Below are 21,607 nucleotides of genomic sequence, written 5' to 3'. Positions count from 1 at the left end.
TAGAAAGTATCACAGTTAGGTGTAAGGAGAGGTACGGACACGTTCCCGACAGTTTGATATCACTGAAGGGATTTATTTGTACATTATCCCACTTATAACACAGCTATTCCTATACGAGTAAATATAAAAACAAATTTATTTGATATCTTTTATTAGCAAATAAAAAAGTAAACCATCTACGAGGGAAACCTGTTTCCTGGCTGTAAGAAAAGACGCGTTAAAACAAGTTCAAAGTCCATACAAGATAAACATTTAATTTATTAATTTCTAAATAACATGCCATAGCCTATATATTTTTATAATTATGCATATTTAATTTATACTGTATCCATTAATAGGTCTTAAACTGCATGTGGTAAGATTACTCATAGTAGGCTTACCCGAAATGTTTTACTCCAAAACATTATAGCAAAAAACTTACATTTCACCCTAAAGGCACTACTTTTATTGTAGTCATAAGTAAAGTTAGTTTTTATGTCAAAATAATAACTTAATTTAATTACGACTTAATGCGGAACTGGTAACGCAGCAACACATGTTTGACGTGTCTTGTGGTAAAACTGCCGACCAATGGGATCTCTGGATCGGGATCCAGCTCCGCCCCTGGATCTAAATCCAACCCCGCCCCCTGGATGTCGCGTTCTGCAGTGAGGCGCTGCTGATTCTTGCATTTTTCTTACATTAGTTCACAGCCAGGGTAAAAGATGAAATACCACAGAAATATGAAAGTAATACCACAAGAATATTACAGGAATACTGCAAGAATATTATATTACAGAATCCTGTGTTAATTTCTGCAGAAATATGAAAGTAATACCACACAATCCTGTAAGGATCCGTCTGAAATCATCTGTTTTATTACATCTAGTCTTTGTGTTCGGGGTCCTGGCAGTACCATGTTTTATGTGGGAAATGTGTGGTTTTAGGATTGGTTTATTCTGACCACGCATTTCCCGGGTCTCGTCACTTTTTCCCCGATCCCTTACTTGTAATGATTTCCAGGTGTATGTAATTTACTTTCTCCCTATTTAAGAGTCCTTGTGTTTGTTGTCCAGTGCGCGTTCGTCTTGTTACCATTCCTGTCGTGTTCCAGAATCTTGTATTGTGAGTATTGAGTAGTTTTAGTCTAGTTTGTTATTTGTAGTTTAATGTTGGTTCATGTTCAATTTTATGTTAGTTTAGTGTAGTGTGATCTTGTCTTGTTTTACCCCCTCGTGGGTTTTTGTTTTCCCTTGTTTGTCAATAAATTATTTCATTTTTGTTACGTCTGCATTTGGGTTAGTTCCTTGTCTGAAATCCTTACAAATCCCACAAGAATATTACATACTTTACAACAAAATTCTGTGGTAAATACTACAGAAATATGAAAGTAATACCACAAGATTACTGCAGTATAATACTGGATTATAATTCATCAACTTTAAGTTTATTCATGAAGAGACACTGTAAACAGGTGGTGTTGTTAACACAATAAACTAAGTTTATTTATGAAAAAACACTGTAAAACAATTAAACCTCAGGGGGTGTTGGTAACCCAAATTTGACCCGTAGATGAAAGAGGTCTTCAGATATACAACTCTTTGATGTGTTAATCTATTCATCACAAAGGTTTTTGAACTGTTAGCCTTTTGGCTCACATCACTGAGTATCTGCTGAAATGTAATGTATACATATTATGTGGTTCTAAGATTGTGTTTTACATACATATTCATGTGTAATATTATTTTAAAGGTCATGGTGCGATGAGTAAAATGGTCTCATTTCTATATATCTAAAATAAGATGGTTCAAGGGTTTAGATAGAAGATGCATTTCTTTGAGAGGTGGGGTTTTTGCCAGATCACCTCTGGCTATTTTGACCAGATGTTCTTTAGGATCATTTGGTGCAGGTCAAACTGGACTTTGTAGTTTTACAATGTCTTTGTCTCACGCTGTGTATAAAAGGTGGCCTGGCTAGATATTCGGGGAGCCATTCTGTACTCAGAAGCTCCCACACTATGTGTGTATTCAAACCTTATGGAGGATCCTGTAACCAGGAGCTTCCACACTTTGTGTGTGTAGTAAAACATAATGGAAGAAATCTTTAACAAGAATCTTCCTAGACCACTTTGTGTGTCTTTAATTGCCAGGTATGCTTTGTATTTTGTGAAATGTTCATTTTTCTATGCTGATCTTTAAGTGAATGTTTTGATATATTTTTGATGGATTTGAATAACCAAATTATTGATTTAAGTGTAACCTGCCTGGCAAAATAAATTGTTAATCTTTATTCATTCTAAAACTTGACAAATCTTTATTATATTTTCAGGGGTTAAGTTAGATGTATTGAAGGGGGCATAGATTAGGAGAATTGCCTCTATTGAAAATATTACTGGAGTAATTGCCTCCCTGTTTTAAGGTTAGATGGAGTAACCTCAACCTAAAACATAGATGGATCCTCTTATTTTCAATGTGTTTGGAGAAACCTCTAACTTTAACTTAAGTTAGAAGGAGAATGCCTCTATGCCCAGCTGTATGGAACTGCCTTAGCACCTTCAGAATTACACCTTATTCCCTATGTGAATATAATTCACTCTAAATAAATATAATAATAATTTTATAAATTATGATCAGCATCAGAATAGTATTGGTAACTAAGAAATTGGAGTCAGATTATAATTTAACCACAGAGGTCAAAGAAACAAATTAAATAAATGGAATTACTCTTCTAGAAGCGCTACGGAGGGAAAGGACACGAGACCCCTTCGCCCACTCCACTTGTATCTGTCGTTGGGCTTGTGGGTGGCGTCTTACAGCAGGAATATTACAGACGTTACAACAAAATCCTGTGGTAAAGTGTCCCAAAAAACAACACAATACCTGTGGTAAATACTACAGAAATATGAAAGTAATAACACAAGAATATTACAGAAATACTGCAGTAATCCTACATACTTGACAACAAAATCCTGTGTTAAATACCGCAGAAATATGAAATTAATACCACACAATCCCACAAGAATATTACATACTTTACAACAAAATTCTGTGGTAAATACTACAGAAATATGAAATGAATACCACACAATCCCACAAGAATACTGCAGGAATATTACAGACGTTACAACACAATCCTGTGGTAAAGTGTCCCAAAAAACAACACAATATCACAAAATTACCACACAAGTTTTGTGTGGTACCTGTGAGGTTTTATCCCATGATATACCACAGGATTACCACAGTACATTTTTGTAAGGGCAGTCTCTCAGGAACATAAACCTGACCTGTGTTTTAGGTCAACAGTAACAGAAATATTTCCATATTTAATTCACATGTCCACAATTAAGAGTAAAGTAGAAAAAAAACATTCATACCAATCAGTTACAAAATACATTGCATCATTACTCCATCACAGTATTAAACTCCAATATAACATTCACAGAACATGAACCATGACATAACCATTCCAAATCATACATAAATTCCCTTAAGCCTTGAATCCTGTGAATATTTACACACATTTAAGTGATTTGCAAACATACACACGTGCACATAGATATCTTTTAACTGATTGTTAATAGATTAGCGTCACTTCTTACTCTAATAAAGATCATGTAAACATGCTAAACTCTTACCAAATCCATGTCAAATTGTGATTTTGTTAGTATTTGGTCGCAAATGGCATAATCTGCATCCGCTCTGCTCAGTTATCTTTCACAAAATGGCGGATTTGCCTCCCGCTGTGCGGGAGGTCGCGATCAGCTCAGAGCAGGCTTAAAGGGACAGTACTGTACATAACTGGCAAAGATCACATATAAACAAAATACATACAGAAGAACAAAAAAACGTTTCTGTGTACATGAAATATAATAATTTTTTTTTTTAAATAAAAATAAAATAAATTGATCTATTTTCTTTGTGTATTGTGTTTCTTTACTGTGTAATTTAATCTATTTGACTGAACCAAGTATATCTGAATTAAATGTATCTAAGTCAATTATTGTAATTTAAATGTAACTGAATTAACTGTGTTACATCCTCCCCTCCTGAATCTATGCACGTCCCGTTGCATTAGCTTTAACTGCAGAGGTGTCAAGTAACGAAGTACAAATACTTTGTTACCTTACTTAAGTACATATTTTGGGTATCTATACTTTACTTAAGTAATTATTTTTCAGACGACTTTTTACTTCTACTCCTTACATTTTCACGCAATTATCTGTACTTTCTACTCCTTACATTTTAAAAATCGCTCGTTACTTCTATTAATTTCGGCTTGTTTTCTTTTTTTACATTCCGGTTTGTCAAAGTTAAAAAAAACCTATCTTGATAAATTGCATCATCCGGATGAATGCGAATGTGGTTGGATGAGAAGTATAAACATACACAATTCCGACACCCTATTGGTTTGTACGCAATCCCAGCCCCCCAGCTGACTGCAGATGATCAAAAGTTTGTTCGATAGCCCTGCAAAGATAAACATAAAAGAACCGCGATTAGAAAGCATGCGGAGCAGTTTGCTCTCGCGATGCTTTGATATCATCTGCCATCCGTTTGTACAGTAACAGAACCCGGCATTCTGTCTTCAAATGGAAAAGTACGAAATAAAACTCGCGCATCACTTTCAGGTCAGTTCACATTCACAAGCCTGTGTAAATATATAGCTGGCTGCTGACACCAACTCATCTGTGTGATTTAAATAGTGTAACAATACCAATTTATATCATGTAACTTCAGTTGTTCAACTTAAATGACATTGTTCTGCTTTGCGTTTTGAGCCATGGCAAATATATCTATGCTAAAGACATTTGTTGTTTTGTATATGCTAATAACTGTCCTAAAATTTATTTTTAGGCGGCCCTGCTCTGAAGTTTGACTTTTTGCACCATTACAATATTTATAGGCAACTAGTCATCATATCTTCCTCTCTATGGAACACATGTAAATGCTCAGTAGTACACATTTATGGTTCTTTAATGCAGTGGTTATCAAACCTTTTTTTGCGGCCTCCCTTGTGTACAGTGGATTCCTTCGCGGCCCCCAAAAGAAAATGTATGACACAGAATTTGAATTAAACAAAACATATTAAATTATACAATGTATTGCTTTTGTTTAGTAGCCTTATTTTTCTGAGGTTTAATTACAAAGAATTTATAATAAAGTAATGTATTTCATAAAATATTATCAAACTGGGGCCCCTGGCACCATCTCGCGGTCCCCAGTTTGAGAACCACTGCTTTAATGTATTTGTTTGCATTGTACTAAAATGCGTTCATTTTTAATGGGCATATACCGTATGTGGTTGAAACAGATAGCCTAGTGCAGGATAGGCAACTCCTGCAGTGTTTAGCTCCAGGTCTAATCAAGCAGACCTGAACAAACTAATCAAGGTCTAAAAAGTCACCTGAAACTACAGGTAGCCAAGGTTTTATAAGGGTTGGAGCTAAAATCTTCAGGACATCGGCACTCCAGGATGGTCGTTGCCTACCCCTGGCCCTAGTGCATCCCAATTTTTTTAACATTAACATTTTAATATACACTATAGTTATTATGGCCTTTAGAAACGTTTTTAGAGGAGATAGTGTAGTGCACAATAGGCCCCTGTGGCGCGGCCTAGGCTTTTTTCCCTAATGACACTTTCCTTACATTACTTTTACTTTTATACTTTAAGTAGTTTTGAAACCAGTACTTTTTCACTTTTACTTGAGTAAAAAGCTTAAGTTGATACTTCAACTTCTACAAAAGTCTTTTCAAACCCTAGTATCTATACTTCTACTTTAGTAATGAATATGAATACTTTTGACACCACTGTTTAACTGGCTGGCATGTGACAGGGACATCACTGGTTGAACTTAAGGATGTTTCAAAGTCAGATTCATTTAAAGAGTTTGTAAAGGCAGTGGTGAGACCATGAAAAAGTGCCTGAGCAACGGAAACCAATGGATTGCCCAACTTGCCATACTGTAATCTCTCAGGCTTTTCTCTTCGTCTCTGAGAACGGCGTACTAAATATTCTGGCACATGAGAAGGTTCAGGCTCTTCAACATCAGGCAAGGTGTCACGTGAAACCCCAGGAATTGGTTCCCTAAATCCATTCTCAGGTTCCATCTCAACACTGTTGTTTCCTTGCTCAACTGGACATTCAGGCAACTTTCCAATTAACTTATCCTCTGGTAAAAATCTCTGAGACATTCCATCTGACCCGTTCTGCTGATTTAAGACTTCATCAAGTAAATGCCCCTTTTCTAAATTGTCCATACATGCCTCTCTTCTTGCAGATGACTCATCACCTGATACTTCAGCTCGATTTACTGGAGCTAATGAATTATTAATCTCTTCGTGGGGCTTGTAAGTTGTAGGAATTTTCAGCCAGTACTCCTGAACATCATCGTCCATTGATTCAATTGTATTCTCCTTACCATCATCATTGGGATCTCTATTACCAAGCTGTTGACGGGTTCTAGGCCTTGAAAACAGGTTTTGTGAGATCAGGGGGCGTGTTATTTGCCACAGAGAGGAATCCACATGGAAGCAGCAGATCACGATGTAGTGGTCTTTCTTCCCCTTCAGGTCTCACAGTATATACTGGAAGTTCACCAACACGACGTACTACAACATAAGCAAAGGGCTCCCACTTATCTGCAAGTTTGTGTTTTCCTCGCAACAGGACTTGTCTCACTAAAACTCGATCCCCAACTTCTAAAGAAGAATCAACAACACGTCTGTCAAATCTCACTTTGTTTCTTTCGGCATTCTTGAGTGCACTATGAAAAGCAATTTGATAACTTTCCTCAAGGTGCTTTTTGAGGTTTGACACATACTGGGAGTGCGACAATTGCTTGTGAGTGGCAGGGAGACCAAAAGCTAGATCAATGGGGAGTCGAGGCTGCCTCCCGAACATTAGTTCATAAGGAGTGAATCCTGTGACCTCATTTTTCGTACAATTGTATGCATGGACGAGGGGTTTAACAAAATACATTTTTCTGGAGACAACTTGAGACCACAGTCTTTTAAGCGTTGAAACACCCGTAGGAGCCTCTCTTCATGCTCCTCTAGTGTTGCTGAAAAAACGATGAGGTCATCTATGAAGACAAGAACCTCTTTCAAATTGATGTAACCCATGCAACGTTCCATAAGCCGTTGGAACGTGCTGGGAGAATTTGTGACCCCCTGGGGCATCCTATTAAATTCCCAGAACCCCAGGGAACAAACAAAGGCAGTCTTCGGCTTATCTGATTCCTCTACCTCAATCTGATAATATCCAGACTTAAGGTCTAAGGCCGAGAACCATTTAGACCCAGTCAAGGCAAAAAAAGTTTGTTCCAAATTGGGTAGAGCATAAGCGTCCTTGATAGTTTGGAGGTTCAACTTTCGATAATCAATGCAAAGCCTTACGTCTCCATTTTTCTTCCCCACAACTACAATTGGAGATGAAAATGAAGACTCAGACTCTCTAATGATGCCAGTATCCAACAGCTCTTGGAGGTGTTTACGGACAGCTTGGAGATCTTTAGGATGAATAGGTCTGGCTTTGTGTTTAAAAGGTGTTTCATCACTTAATCGGATGTGGTGTTTCGTCTTGGTGGTGTGACCAAAGTCAAGGTCATGTTGTGCAAAAACTCCATGCATTGACCTGAGTTTTTGTTGCACTCTTTCTTTTCATTCAGAAGTTATCGGTGAGTCATCAAGGTTAAACTGAATTTCAGAGTCTTTTGACAACTTTGAGTGGTCGACAGAAGATGCGATTGACATGGTAGTCTGACTATTTGATATTACACACTGAATGGGATTTATTTCAGCCACCACCATTCTGGGTGGAATGACTACATCATGGTCAGACTCATTCTTCAGCACAATGGGCAACCGATTACCTTTAGCAGGAAGTGAACACAAACTACTTTGTACCAGAACCCCACCAGGCAAAGGTGTGTGTGGGGCTTCCACAATAACCCATTTGGAGGTGAAGGCACTAGACATACGGACCAACCTCTCGAAAACTACTGTCTTCTCAGCAGGAATAGTTTCAGGTACTCGATAGCTTGAACTCACTAATCCCTGACTATCTTCTGCACCCTGTCTATGCATACATTCAAGAACTTGCAAAACTGCCCTGTAACCTTGGGGAACAGGCTTGTGATTTGAAACCTGAGAAACCTCATAGTCAGAATACAGGGCATTCAGAGTATTAGTGCCTATGATTACTTGAGCATTGGGTCGGTTATCAGGAACGATTAATGCAAGGGTCTGCACCTCTATATCTAAACCCAAAAACTCTTTTGGGAAGGTTACTGATGTTTCAACATAACCCATGTATGGAACCTGACATCCATTTGCACCCCAAGTAAGTTGTGCAAAGGTTGTATAGCTTGATCTGCAAAAACATCATGATAGAATGAGATAGGAAAAGTGGTCTCTTGGGACCCTGTATCAAGTAAACAGTTAATCTCTTTGTCAGCAATCACCACCCTTGCAGTGCATTTAGTACCTATAAGGCCTGGTGGAAGTCTTAGACTGTACTTGCAGTTATGGGAGTGAAGATCATTAGCAGGGCTTCATGTGGCAAGGTTGTCTTTGGGACATTGAACAACATCCCCAGTTCCCCTTCGTCCCATAACAGGAACTGGATTTAGTTTAAATCTTTGGAATCTGAAGCCCTATCACCTCCCTCCCATTGTAGCTGCTTTTCTTTTAACTGTTGATTCTTAGCAGCAACCAAGGGGGGATTATGTGCTATATGAGATGCTATATGACCATCCTCCCCACAACGAAAACAATACCAGGGTCTTGGCCTAACTGGCTTGTTGTGTGCAGAATCTGCCCTTTTATTTGGTTCAGGTGAGCATGACCTGGTCGACTTTGACTGCATGTTGTACCCTTTTGGCTTTGTTTCTTTACATTTCTTAGATTGTTTCATTGCAGCAACTTGGCTTTGCAACTCAGCCTCTACTCGCTTTAATTCACCCACTTCATCAGACTTTTGAGCAGAAGACACAGCACTAACAGACTGGAGATTAGACACCATGCGCCTTGTGGTTCCAGAGGGATGCTTTACAATGCCTAGTTGCTGGTTCATTCGCACTGCTTTTGAAGCTTGCTTATCCTCTTCGACTCGCAACAATAACAGTAAGTCAGAGAAGGTAGGTGGGCTACTCCTTTTTTGTTCTAATTGCAGTCTGTTATTAAAGCATTGTCCCAGCACCAACGGCAAAATTGCTTTAGCAAGTGCCGATCATGCTCAACAGCAGAAACCCCACCTCTTTTTATTGCTGTGCTCAGGATCCTTTGCAGCCTGTGCAAAAATGTTGATGGCTTCTCACCAGCATTCTGAAATGTGCTCATAAATTTCGCAAAGAGTTCATCTCCGTCCTCCATGGCACCAAAAGCTGAATCCAGGAGCTCAAGATAGTTACTTGGAGGAGAATGGGGACTAAGATGCTTCACAAAATCATCTGCAGGTGGGAGCAGGCTATCCAAAATTCTTCATGTGCGTTGCACATCTGAGAGGGTAGGATCAGTCAAGAGCAATTCAACATTTGTGCGCCAAGTATCAAAGTCCAACTCATTAGTCGAACACGAGGGTCTACCTGAGAAAGGTCTCAAACGCATGGAAGCAATGGAATGTGAAGGAGCATCTTCACTCCTCACGATATGCTCCACAACTAATCGTTGCACTTCAGCTGGAGTCACATCACCCATTGATAACCTTAGGGGCATGTCCCTGTCAACAGAAGGCCTTGCAGAAGGAGTACCAGGTTGTGAAAAAGGGATGTTGGGCTGAAAGTGAGGTGACACATTTGATTGTGGGACATCACTTATTGCTATCGCAGCCTCACTTTGAGTTAACTCATACACCTGTTCCCGAGGGGCTTCATGGTCCGGCTTAGTGATTGTGAATCCTGATTCGGTCTGTAAAGGTACAGCAGAGACTGCAAGTTTGGCTAACTCTTGCTGCAAAAGTTCTTCCAACGGCCTGTGTGTTACTCTAGAAATTTCTCTTAACCCTTCAAGGTAATTGTGGGTTGCACTGCTGCTAGCAGCAGGTGTGTACACACTGACAAGAGACTTAATGTTGTAAGAAACATTAGATGAGGTAGTACTCTGGATGTTCAGAGGAAGTAAAGGCTCTAATTTTTGCATCGTTGCATCATGCCTGAATTCAACAATGAGTTCCCCGTGGAACTCTGTCATAGGGTCATCTATTTGGAAGAACCTTGCAATCGGGCCTTTACTTGACAGATATTCCAACACTTCATCATCCCGTTTAGTACGAGTGAGGCCGCTCACAATTACAGCATTGCGTACACAAATATCTTCAATGTGCACTACTTCCATTTCTGATTTTACTCAGTATCTATATCAAGTACGTTCTGCACTATACAACAGGCTCCGGGTCTGGCTTGCCAACTTTTTGTAGAACCCTTTTAATCTAATGTAAAAGAATCAGTAATTCTGTGTAACCAAACATCTGTATTTGTTGCTACTATTTTAGTTTGGACCAGTTAGGTTCGACTATGGAGCCTGAAGACAGAATAACAAGAACTTGCTTTAATGTACCAGCTGGTCATTTACTTTTTTCTTTTATACTGAGTGCAAGGAAAAATAGATTTTAACAAACAAGTTGAACAGTTAAACGTTAGTATAATGATTAAGACAAAAAAAATTGTTACTACCAAAATACCAGGTATTAATAGTAAGTTTCACAGCACATTCACAATCTATAGGTACCTTAATAAATCAACTTCACACTTGGATCCATATGTGCACAAAACAACAGATATTGTGTATCAATCCACACAATGAAGAATATTAACAGAATATAAAGAAAATAATAAATGATCTGTGTGTTAAGACATTATTTTCAGAGAGAAAAGAGAAATAAAGCAGCCTAATTCAATGTTTAACCTCTCGACGCGCACTAGCTTGGGGACGGAAAGAAGTCAGTTTTTTTTAATGCTGCCAACAATATATATATAGCCTACTGTGTACAAACAACAATAATAATAACACTACTATACATCGTTTAAAAGGTCTAAGGGTTTAGCATCAGTGTATGGTGTCCATTTTGAGATTAAATTGCTCTAGCATCATAAATATAGTATATTGTTACAGAAGTCCAGATAACAACATGCATAATAAAAACTGACTCCTTACCTTTGTGCTGGTCAGAGTATGTGAGCAGTGCGGAGTGGGAGCGGAGCGAGGAGTGGAGTGGCGTAATTTTGCCAGGAGCGAGGAGCGTTTTTTTTATGTTGGAGCGTTGTGATTTTCTCTCGCTCCGAAAACGCTCCACTATCGCTCAATTACGAGTCAGGACTCGTCAGACTCCGGACCAAACCACTGTGAAAAAAACCGGAGGGGGACTTAAAATGTTTCTTAACATATTTTGCATTCGTTTGCATTTGTATTGTTGTAGTACTTTCACAAACATTTATATACGCGACACTGGGAAACTACAACTCCCATGAGCACTCTGCACCAAGCGCAACGCACAGAGACCGTTTGTTGAGACGCGCGCGCGATCAGCGCACCTTCCAGACAGCGCGCGAGAGCTGATGGATTTGCGAATGCACAAGAGGACGCAGTCTGAGCGCATACACACTTCGGGAAATATAGAACAATTGCATGGAAGTGATTGAAGAGATATAAATTGCGTGCACACTCTCAGGGCAAAGCGGATAGAAATTCAGCGCAAGTGCTTGGCACCTGCGACTCGGCAAAAGCTCGTTTTTCCTAAAGTGAATGCAGCATTGGAGATATAGCTTTAATAAAAAATGTGTTCAACCAGCCAGCATTTGTTTTGTTCAGATTCAGAATAGTTCTAGTATTAATATAAAAGTTGGCTTAAAGTGAAGGCAGTAGACTATCTATATTTTTTCGTTTGGCTATTTGTCTAAATTAATATTTTAGTTTGTGATTTATTTCTTTTATTTAATGTAATGTTTTTCGTTTGATAATTTATTTTATATGAGGTTTTTCATTTAATCATTTATTTAATTTCAACACATTTTTGTTTTGCTTTGTTTAAAAGTGAGCTAAATGATAGCTTAATTTGGGCTAATATTAGCTATTTCAGTATGTGATGTTCTTCAGTTAATAACTGCGTATAAAATAAAAAATATGTTCAACCAGCCAGCATTTGTTTTGTTCAGAATAGTTCTGTAATTAATAGCCTATAAAAGTTGGCATAAAGTGAAGGCAGTAGCCCTATATTTTTTTCGTTTGGCTATTTGTTTAAATTAATATTTCAGTTTGTGATTTCTTTCTTTGATTTAATGTAATGTTTTTCGTTTGATTATTTATTTTATATGAGGTTTTTCATTTAATAATTTATTTAATTTCAACACATTTTTTGTTTTGCTTTGTTTAAAAGTGAGCTAAATAATAGCCTAATTTCGGCTAATATTAGCTACTGTTTCAAATTCCAATAAAGTATATGATGTTCTTCTCTTAGTACTGCATATTCGTTGTTGTTTTTTGAAAAAAAAAAAAAAATGCCGTAGAGCAAAAACGGAGCGATACTTAAGGAAGGACGGCGCGGGGAGTGAGCGAGGAGCGGAAATTTGTATACCCAGAGCGGAGCTTGAGCGGAGTAATTATGAAATGCTTTGAGCGCGGAGCGCAAATTCTTTCCACTCCACTCCGCTCACATACTCTGGTGCTGGTATAAGGAACGCGAATCGAATCCAGTCTGTTTCAGATGTGTGAATAACCCATAAAAACTCTCCAACAAAGTACATCCAATGACCATTTTTGTCCACAAATGCGTATAATCCGTGAAATATGGATATATTTTCCATTGTTTACATCAGATTTCAGATGCACGTCTTGTAATAGATTATAATATACAATCTGAGGACTATTTACATCGTAACACTTGTATATGAGATCACACTCGCGTTCAAAACCAGCGGTCAAACTTGATTGTACAAGTAGGCGGGAGTATAATATATAATATCCAAACAGCGCTGTCAAATATCGTGACGTCATCTGACTCGCGCGTTCCTCCAATGACTTCATGGAAAATATTGATAGACAGAACGTGTAGCCAATTAGATAACGAATTCAACGATCTTTGTGTGAAGCTTTATTTCCTGGTGTTGTTACGGCATTTTATACGCTTATATAAGGATCAACAATAAAAAGAACGAACGTGTATGCATGTAAACAAAATACTTTTATTTTGTGGCTGACTGGCACTTAGAAAAGGCACTAGTCTTACAAAAACTCTTGCAAGAACCTCATTTTTGGGTCTATTGACTTCAAACGTGAAATATAACTTCTTTAGACTTGTGGCTTTGGCCTCATTGCATTTCTAGGTTTCACACATATATTTATCATTAAGATTTTTAGTGTTAAAAAAGATGTTATGCAAAAAAAATTATTACAATGTACTTCAGCCTCTCTAACTTTTTACATTTTTATCTTAAAATAATTTTGAAAAATGGAAAACGAAGCTCAAAGTGTCTTCTATCTAATGATACCACAGTTATGCTTAAACTATAAATGGTTTAGTAAAAACAGCCCTTTTAGTGAAAGTAGGTATTTTCATGGTTTCGGGCCAGAATGGGGGTGCTTTTCAAGAGGTCTTTCTCCTGTCTGACATCAAAGTTTGTCCGGATCAAATCTGTTCAATTTCTTTTCTTTTCACTTTAAATCAGTTTGTATTTTATCAGTTAGTAAGATAACAGTTCGGTGTTAAATCCATTAAATGATGTCCAATAAACGGTCCACTGAATGAATAATCCAGTTCCCTCCTCCAAAACGGAAGAAAGAGAGAGAGAGGAAAAAAATATGTAAATTTAAAGATCCCACCTCGAAAAAAAATCAGGAAACAGTAGAATTCACGTGTGCAATTTACACAATCAATCCAGCATCCAGATTCATGGGGGCTCGCCATCGACTGGTTTCCATTACTTTCAGTCTCTCAGGAACATAAACCTGACCTGTGTTTTAGGTCAACAGTAACAGAAATATTTCCATATTTAATTCACATGTCCACAATTAAGAGTAAAGTAGAAAAAAAAACAATCATACCAATCAGTTACAAAATACATTGCATCATTACTCCATCACAGTATTAAACTCCAATATAACATTCACAGAACATGAACCATGACATAACCATTCCAAATCATACATAAATTCCCTTAAGCCTTGAATCCTGTTAATATTTACACACATTTAAGTGATTTGCAAACATACACACGTGCACATAGATATCTTTTAACTAGGGATGTTAACAATTAATCGATCTTCGATTAATTGTCGATAAGAATTTACTCGATAAAACTTAACGATTGTTGAAAAACAAGATCATGCACGTGTGCGCCGCCTGCGCAAAACACATACAGTCGGGGAAAAAAAATTAAGCGAGCGCGCAAAAGTTAAACTACTAGCTATGATCACAACGATGCTCGATGCCAAGCACACGCATGTGCTTTTTAACGTCATGCGAGACGAGGCTGGCTGGCTGCCAACGCAACGAAATGACATCCGCAGTGGATCTGAGAAGGTCAGATGCAAATACGTTTAGGATACTGAAAGCAAAGACCCTCTTCAGGGAAGCCTGCAAAATTAGCATAGCAACGCTGCTATATACAGAGAAGGAGACCAGAAGCCGTTTTTAATGAACAGATTAAAATGTAATCTTAAATTATGGCAAGAAACTGTCAAATGTAAACTGTAACTAACTGTCGTTACACCCTGAATGCCTGCAAAAAAAAATCACTGATCATCATTATTGACTGGCTGAGGCGCTGCGTGTTTTCTAATGGAAGGTTGCCATCTCCGTAATATAAGCATCTTTGCTGAAAGTACGTCTAAGCTGAGGTGACGACGAGAAAAGTGCCCTTCGTGTGCTTCTTGGATATAATTACAAACAGTGTATCAACGACTCGGAAAGCGAGGTAAACAACTTGATAAATGACACTTGATGATAATAAAACTGTTATTTTGACATGGACTTTCATGCGTCTGTTGCAGAGTGCTCATGTGAGGCGGAGTTATACACTGTGTCTATTAGTCATTATATTTCATTACAAGATAAGTTTAAATTGATGATTTTATCAAAACAACAACTACATTAACTCATTTTACAATCCCACTAGCATGTTATTTAGACAAAATAAAATCTTTTAATTCGCGTGAGGAAGCTGACGTTTTTATGCACACTTTTATGTCATTGGCTATATGCCACTGCAGTGAAGGCTTATTGCACTATTACTGTTAATGGTTATTCGATTGATTGATCGTTAATTTTAATGATAATCGAATATGGGAAATTGCATAAATTGACATTCCTACTTTTAACTGATTGCTAATAGATTAGCGTCACTTCTTACTCTAATAAAGATCATGTTTACATGTTAAACTCGTACCAAATCCATGTCAAATTGTGATTTTGTAAGTATTTGGTCGCAAATGGCAAAATCTGCATACGCTCTGCTCAGTTATCTTTCACAAAATGGCGGATTTGCCTCCCGCCGTGCAGGAGGTCGCGATCAGCTCAGAGCAGGCTTAAAGGGACAGTACTGTTATTTTTTTTTTTTTAGTACATAACTGGCAAAGATCACATATAAACAAAATACATACAGAAGAACAAAAAAACGTTTCTGTGTACATGAAATATAATAAAAAAAATTTAAAATAAAAATAAAATAAATTGATCTATTTTCTTTGTGTATTGTGTTTCTTTACTGTGTAATTTAATCTATTTGACTGAACCAAGTATATCTGAATCAAATGTATCTAAGTCAATTATTGTAATTTAAATGTAACTGAATTAACTGTGTTACAAGATGATAACCCATTGAACTTTTTACGGCGCTGTACATTTTGCACCTGACTATTTCTGAAAATCACGGCATCCTTTTAAATCATACATAGTGCCTTAGTGATGTGAGGTGTGGTGTGGCCGGCTTCACGGGATCGGCGGGCTGCTGCACATTGCACGGATCGGCGGGTTGCTACGGCGCAATCGCGCGGAATTATCTGTTAGTTTTTGAATCACGCATGGTAATGTTACTGATGTCATACGCCTGTCTGCGTAGCTCGACACGACGTCAAACACGCATCTGCAGACCCAGTCTGTACTACCACATGCGCTTGTAATGCTAACCAGACATCCAAATGCCGCCATTTCTACAATAAATAAATAAATAAACCCACATGATCATCGATGCCACGTTCGAGCACTCGAGCAATCGAGTACTCGTGCCCATCCCTACCTAGAACCAATTATAACGGCTGTGCTGCACATGTTCAGTGTTTTCTTATTAAATTTTTTTAGAATTTAAATAATTTTAATTTTTGGGTGATCAATCCCCTTAAAGTGCCATATTTTCACACACTACTTTTGTACATAATATACCAAAAATTCTTCTTTAGTACTTAAGATAATCTTAAAAACATAGGTGTCCTTATCTGTGTTATTTTTAGATGTCATGAATATGAACTGAAATGCATTTAACATACTATCTCACATTTCAAAAATGTATTCCAGTTGAAGTAAACTTGTACTAATCTTTCATGATTCAAATTTATTACAAGTGGTACCTAAATACATTTTAAATTACATTTTAGCTTATTTCATATGAATGTACTAAAGAACAAAAAAATGTAGGCTATATTAAGTACAACATTAGTACATGAAAATAGAGCAAAAAGTTGATTAAACTGCTCAATTCATACGGATATTCTATTCCAGCGCTATATGCAGATTTAATGTAGGCCAGAGTTCACGTCACCAAAAGCAGCAGATATAAGCTGCATTTTATTGATTATAAGCTCATTTTTAAAATAAGCGATAGGAGAGAGCGACAGCAGCACTGATAGCTTAATATCATTTCATTTCTTTACTATTAATGAATATGATTGTGTGTTGAGCATCTACAACAGGGCAATTCAATTAGTTTGTCATAGGGGCCAGTTCATGAAAAGCATCTCAAATGAGGCCAGAGATACATCAGAGATGATGACTACATATAAACAGTGGTGTCAAAAGTATTTATATTCATTACTCAAGTAGAAGTATAGATATTAGGGTTTAAAAGACTTTTGTAGAAGTTGAAGTATCAACTCAAGCTTTTGAGTAAAAAGTAAAAGTGAAAAAGTACTGGTTTCAAAACTACTTAAAGTATAAAAGTAAAAGTGATGTAAGGAAAAAAATGTCATTACGGAAAAAAGCCTAGGCCGCACCACAGGGGCCTTTTGTGCACTACACTATCTCCTCTAAAAACGTTTCTAAAGGCCATAATAACTATAGTGTTATATTAAAATGTTAATGTTAAAAAATTTGGGATGGACTAGGGCCAGGGGTAGGCAACGTCCGTCCTGGAGTGCCGATGTCCTGCAGATTTTAGCTCCAACCCTTATAAAACCTTGGCTACCTGTAGTTTCAGGCAGTGGCGAAGCCAGAAATTTTCAAGGTGGTGGGCCTTTATAAAACAGGGTGGGCAAAGCATAGATTGTACATAAACTGGGGGCGTGCACAACAAAGTGGCCAGCGTATGTTTTTTTCCCCCAATGGAAGCGTGGCGTTTTTCAAAACAGCCCGCAGCTTTCCGTTTTTTCCGCGCTGTGGTCAAAAAATATTTAACTTTGGGTGAAAAACTCAGCTCGTCAATGTAAGTTCTCACACGACCGTCCAATCACAGTGGACAAAGGGCGGGACAAATATCACAACAACCAACCGACTCACAGATCAAGTATCACAGCAAACAAAGCCCTCCGCTGAAAAAACAGCTGGCATTCGGCGACCTCCAGGCGTTTTCAGCAGCGTTTAAAAGCTTTGGGGTGCAAGCTACCTAAGCCAAGTTGATGCCATGCAGGCAGCATAATGTTTCAAGGGGAAAATTATAAAACAACTTATAAATAACCAACAGTAGCTTGTCTACAGTATATGGGCAGTTGGGGCTGTGCCTGTTTTATACAGTCTATGAGCAGTGCCCCACCAAATTATTAATCCACTTGAAAACACAGAACTCAATATAAACTGAATTAGTAACTAAATAAATTTTTACGTTATTTACGTTACGTGAACGTAGTTCCGAACAATGATATGTCATTCCTCGTCAGCATAATGAGTGATGTGAAAGCGTCATAGGATATGACAGATTCAACAGGTAGTGATTTGATTTTACTAAAGAACTCGTTTGAGAGATTGTTATTTAATGAGAAAATGGCCATCAAACAACATGGTGCAATACAAAATTGCATGTGTTGTCATTTAAGTGTAAATTTTATTCCAACAAAAGTAAATCATACAGCCTATGACACGACACAGAAGTCTGCCCCCCTCAGAGTATGTGAGCGGTGCGGAGTGGGAGCGGAGCGAGGAGTGGAGTGGCGTAATTTTGCCAGGAGCAAGGAGCGTTTTTTTTTATGTCGGAGCGTTGTGATTTTCTCTCGCTCCGAAAACGCTCCACTATCGCTCAATTACGAGTCAGGACTCGTCAGACTCCGGACCAAACCACTGTGAAAAAAAACGGAGGGGGACTTAAAATGTTTCTTAACATATTTTGCATTCGTTTGCATTTGTATTGTTGTAGTACTTTCACAAACATTTATATACGCGACACTGGGAAACTTCAACTCCCATGAGCACTCTGCACCAAGCGCAACGCACAGAGACCGTTTGTTGAGACGCGCACGCGATCAGCGCACCTTCCAGACAGCGCGCAAGAGCTGATGGATTTGCGAATGCACAAGAGGACGCAGTCTGAGCGCATACACACTTCGGGAAATATAGAACAATTGCATGGAAGTGATTGAAGAGATATAAATTGCGTGCACACTCTCAGGGCAAAGCGGATAGAAATTCAGCGCAAGTGCTTGGCACCGGCGACTCGGCAAAAGCTCGTTTTTCCTAAAGTGAATGCAGCATTGGAGATATAGCTTTAATAAAAAATGTGTTCAACCAGCCAGCATTTGTTTTGTTCAGATTCAGAATAGTTCTAGTATTAATATAAAAGTTGGCTTAAAGTGAAGGCAGTAGACTATCTATATTTTTTCGTTTGGCTATTTGTCTAAATTAATATTTTAGTTTGTGATTTATTTCTTTTATTTAATGTAATGTTTTTCGTTTGATAATTTATTTTATATGAGGTTTTTCATTTAATCATTTATTTAATTTCAACACATTTTTGTTTTGCTTTGTTTAAAAGTGAGCTAAATGATAGCTTAATTTGGGCTAATATTAGCTATTTCAGTATGTGATGTTCTTCAGTTAATAACTGCGTATAAAATAAAAAATATGTTCAACCAGCCAGCATTTGTTTTGTTCAGAATAGTTCTGTAATTAATAGCCTATAAAAGTTGGCATAAAGTGAAGGCAGTAGCCCTATATTTTTTTCGTTTGGCTATTTGTTTAAATTAATATTTCAGTTTGTGATTTCTTTCTTTGATTTAATGTAATGTTTTTCGTTTGATTATTTATTTTATATGAGGTTTTTCATTTAATAATTTATTTAATTTCAACACATTTTTTGTTTTGCTTTGTTTAAAAGTGAGCTAAATAATAGCCTAATTTCGGCTAATATTAGCTACTGTTTCAAATTCCAATAAAGTATATGATGTTCTTCTCTTAGTACTGCATATTCGTTGTTGTTTTTTTAAAAAAAATAAAAATTTGCCGTAGAGCGAAAACGGAGCGATACTTAAGGAAGGACGGTGCGGGGAGTGAGCGAGGAGCGGAAATTTGTATACCCAGAGCGGAGCTTGAGCGGAGTAATTATGAAATGCTTTGAGCGCGGAGCGCAAATTCTTTCCACTCCACTCCGCTCACATACTCTGGCCCCCCTAAATAGTTGACTGGAGTAATACTCCTGACTATAAACTGTAAATAATAATGACACCACTATAAACATTAAGAAAATGTCTGATTTACATGTAGCTACTGTATTAGCCTGAGACGGGGCTTCTGGTTAAAGATGGAGAAATTCTTGATCAATAAAGTCCAATATCTTTGATCATAATATGTCCCTTCGCGCAAAGAAAAGCAGAAATACATTTCTCAGACGAGCATTGATCATCGATGAGCGTAACGTTTTATGTTTTTTATACAATATGTGGTGAAGAACAGTCTTTCAACACAGCATGAAGTCATTATCAAAGTAATAAGTGCTCGTTTCATTTTGTTGAACTTTGAAAAGATGTCCTCAGTAATCCAACATTTCCATGAGTGATGTATAGTCTCTGTATCCAAAATTAAACAGACAACAGCAGATGTCATCGTGAAAAGGCTGATAAACTCGATGATTTGCGACTTGCTATTTTCAAATTCAGTTCAATCGCGCGTAGGCGGAACTAACAATGACTGACTAATCAAATTCAACGTTTCATGTTGACAAGTGTGTGCACCTATAGAAAACTGCGAACTGCCTGAACATGCAAACTTGCACTTATATTTTATATTTTAATTATATTATTATATTTAAGTTTATTACATATATGAAATTATAGTGTTTATTTATTTTTGTTAAATTATTTATACATTTGTCTGGAAAATTGCCTTCTGACTGGATGGGCCGAAACTCAAAGTAGGCGGGCCCAGGCCCGCCCGTAGCTTTGCCACTTGTTTCAGGTGACTTTATAGACCTTTATTAGTTTGTTCAGGTCTGCTTGTTTAGACCTGGAGCTAAACACTGCAGGACATCGTCACTCCATGTTGACTACCTCTGCACTAGGCTATCTGTTTCAACCACATACGGTATATAACATAACGTTTTTTAATACAATGCAAACAAATACATTAAAGCAGTGGTTCTCAAACTGGGGGTCGTGAGATGGTGCCAGGGGCCCCAGTTTTATAATATTTTATGAAATACATTACTTTATTATAAATTCAGTGTAACTAAACCTCAGAAAAATAAGGCTACTAAACAAAAGCAATATATTGTATAATTTAATATGTTTTGTTTAATTCAAATTTTAAGTTTTAGAATGTCTATGTCATATATTTTCTTTGGGCGGTCATGAAGGAATCCACTGTACACAAGGGAGGCGAAAAAAAAGGTTTGATAACCACTGCATTAAAGAATTAACTATGTGTTATGTGTACTACTGAGCATTAACATGTGTTCCATATAGAGGAAGATATGATGACTAGTTGCCTATAAATATTGTAATGGTGCAAAAAGTCAAACTTCAGAGCAGGGCCGCTGCTGGCAAAACTTTTACAGTGGTGCCCTCTTTAGTTAAAAAACAACAAAATCACACACAACTATAGTATGCGTGAGAATAGAAATATGCTATTGTTATCATTTATAATTGTATTTTGACAGCAACACAAACTACAAATATGCAATTATATATTATAGCCTATATTTCTGCATCTGTACTTGTGTAGCTAGCGGACTTTAGTATACTTTACTTTAGTCAGTATAAATCCAAGCAATTTTGGAGAATTACTAAATGTCTTTCTTGTAGAAACAGGTTTAAGGAAACAGCTGATGTCTTTTTACAACAGCAAAAGTTTGTATGTATCATTATTTGTTTGATTGATTTAACACTCAAGCATTCAGCTAAGTAGGTTTTGTTAATGCAAATAAAATTTAGGGCTGTTATTAGCATATACAAAACAACAGATGTCTTTAGCATAGATATCTTTGCCATGCTTCAAAACGCAACGC

The sequence above is a fragment of the Paramisgurnus dabryanus genome, chromosome 4, assembly GCF_030506205.2.
Source record: "Paramisgurnus dabryanus chromosome 4, PD_genome_1.1, whole genome shotgun sequence".
Lineage (NCBI taxonomy): Eukaryota > Metazoa > Chordata > Actinopteri > Cypriniformes > Cobitidae > Paramisgurnus > Paramisgurnus dabryanus.
Note: the sequence above shows the minus strand (reverse complement) of the source record.